Source organism: Lactuca serriola, chromosome 3 (genome assembly GCF_051521515.1).
Source record: "Lactuca serriola cultivar US96UC23 chromosome 3, Lser_US96UC23_V15, whole genome shotgun sequence".
Classification (NCBI taxonomy): domain Eukaryota; kingdom Viridiplantae; phylum Streptophyta; class Magnoliopsida; order Asterales; family Asteraceae; genus Lactuca; species Lactuca serriola.
Window position 1 is genome coordinate 124,229,724 of NC_136410.1, and position 3,017 is coordinate 124,232,740.

The window sequence follows — 3,017 nt, forward strand, 5'->3', positions numbered from 1 at the left end:
TTAGACACACACAATGATCCTAATTACATAATAAAACATATGTATATAAATAATTAGTGATTATAACACTAATTATACAAGTAATAACATTTAAGGGCGAGGACAACACTTTTGGTCAAGTGCTAGGAGGCTAATGGGTTGCAACAAAGGAGTGCAATGCCCATAATGGAAGTTTAAGGTTAAAAGACCATATTCATTGGAGTTTACGGCCCAGGGGAGTAAGCTCCTGGCCGTAAACTCTCAACCAAGTCATGAAATGGAGCTTAGAAGTACTACAACCTTAGAGGGGAATTGTTTCAAGGCTATACAAGTGTTTGGGCACCACATTGACTCCTTTGGGGAGTTTATGGCCCAAAGACCCTTTTTCCTTGGATTTTACGGTCGTAAACTCCCTTGGGAGGGTTCTTATTGTTCTTTCAAGTCTCCAACAATTCTAGGAACAAGTCTAGGCTTCAACACTTGGCTTAAGGAAGGTGTAAGGCACTAAATGGAAGCATTTGATGGAGTTTACGGCCATAGAACTCTTTGGGCCGTAAACTCCCTCACACATGTGGTTCTAAGAATTTTAACTAGTCCAAAACTCATCTAGGTACTTGCCCTAAAAGTCTCTTGGCCTAAGGAAGTGTTTGGGGTGTCCTTTGACCCCTTTAAAGGAGTTTACGGCCTAAGAAATACTCTTGGCCGTAAAATCTTCAACAATTATGCTTTTCATGAGTTTTCTAGGTCCTAAAGACATTAAGGTGCTTGCCTAAAATGAAGACTAAGCCCTAGGAAGAGTTTGAAGGGATTTTGACCCTAAATCTTGGAGTTTACGGCCTAAGGAGCATCTTGGCCGTAAACTCCCTTCCAAAGTTGGTTTCTAATTGTTTTGTTGGCCTAAATCATGAGTTTAAGGCTTCTAGATTCTTGTTCTAAGGCTAAAGGAACATTAGGCACTCCTTTGTGCCTTTTACTTGGAGTTTACGGCCCAAGAGATGGTTCCTTGGCCGTAAAATCCTCAAACTAAGTGGTTTTGATTTGTTTCTAGCCTCTAACGTTCATACTTAAGGTCCTTAGCTAGATGCCTAACACGGAAATGGGACTAGGTGGCCTTTTGGCTTGATTTTGGAGTTTACTCCCCAAGAACGTTCTTGGGCGGTAAACTCCCGGATCTTGTACTTTGGACATGTACATAATGTTATTAAGCATATAACAAGTATTAAAACACATCTATGAAAGTAGACTCACAATCTGGGATGAAAACCCGAAGATCCGTGAGAGAGAAATTGACTTTTCTCTATTTGGAATTTAACTAATGAACCAATTTGGTTCAGAATTCTATTTATAGTCCTGAGATTTTTGGCAGAAAATATTTCTATTCTCGGAATGGATTCTAATGACCTAGAGTAATGGAATTATAGTGTTGCACAAAATCCTAGTGCATCCACTCTCCTAATAACTCCTTAGGTGTAAAACCCTAAAACTGCCAAACTTATTCCATAAGTCTGAATTTTCACTATAACTGCTCTACTTCTATAGGATTGAAATGGTTTGATTTAGAATGGAAATTTCGGGTTGTCACATCATCCCCCTGCTAAAGGTAATTTCGTCCCGAAATTAGAATTTAGGCAGGGAAGTATGCACGAATGATCGAGACATGAGGAGGAAACTTCCTAATTGATTGGTTCTAGCGCACTTAAGTGAAATCAGGCTCTCGGTTGGTATCCCAACGAACCTTCACTAACTGGCGACAGCGTTTCTTTGTCCGCTTGACCTCTCGGTCGAGGGTCACTACGGTTCTGATACGAAGGCAAGGATCTCGACGAGTGGACTTGTAAGAGTCCAAACGGAAAGGTATGGTTTCACGATCGAGATGCGAAGAGTAGAATGTACGTTACTGAGTTCGCGGAGTAGGTCTAGTTTGTGCGAGGCACAAGACCGATTCTGATAAGAATGTCGGAGGTCCTGTCAAATTTAGAAGTTAGCTTTCCACGCTTTACGAAGCGTATCAAGCCATTCTCAGAGTGAGTTATCCTGAAGAACTTGGTCACTCGCTCGGACTCTCAAAGGTTCCTTTTCTTGCGTAACTTCCCAGTCAAAGGCCACCCCTCGTTGGGTCAAAGTCGTACGAGTTTCTGTAACTTGCGAGGAGTTCTGAATGAACTAAGGCGGTAGGTCAGTAAAACCTAAAATTTGGCGAAAACTTTCGGTGTCTCTGGTGTTGATAAATGCTCAATGGTTTTTGACAAATTGAAAGAGTACTCAAAATTTCCCACATTACTAACAGTGTGTCCTAGAAATTTGACTCTTCAATTTCCAAATCTCGTGTCTAGAGAACTATGCTAAAAGTTTCCCTGTAGGAAATGTTTTCATGGGTTTTCTTATTACTACGAGGGTAGATAAGTAATTCATTTCATGGAGAAATGACGAATCGATCCAAGTAAGAAGGACGTAACCCTAATCATTTATCTCATGAAAACCATGGGCGTACTGGTCCTATCCGAAAGGTATCACTACGGACTCGAGGCGTCCGCATCGAATTCAGAAGATAGTCTCCCAGACATCCTTCCCTAACACATCGAACTGGTGATATTCGGATCTCAGGTGCATTCCTGGAAGTAGTTTCTTTCCTTCTGTGTGATCAATCATTCTGTCTATGTGAGGCAGAGATAACGATTTCTATGAAAATCTTGACGGAATCCTCGATATCCGAGGCACATACGATGCGATCCATCGATCTCTGGAAGAATCTGACCAGGGTTCTCTAGGGTGAGAAACCTAGTCTTCTAATTCTGTTTATGTGTAGTTCGCTAAGTTGTTTGTACTGTTCTTGTATCTCTGTGGGTGTTTAAACTATAGGGTGATCTGTTTCCGGGAGTCGTACTGGGTTCTAAGTTTGTTCACATGATGATGTGATTACTCGTATACTTAGGCAGTTTCTCCGTCCTGAAGTCCATCTTAGAATTCATACAAGGTTTCACAATCACAACTTCGGGTATACGAGTCGTATATAATTAAGATTGAAAAGGTAGTCGAAT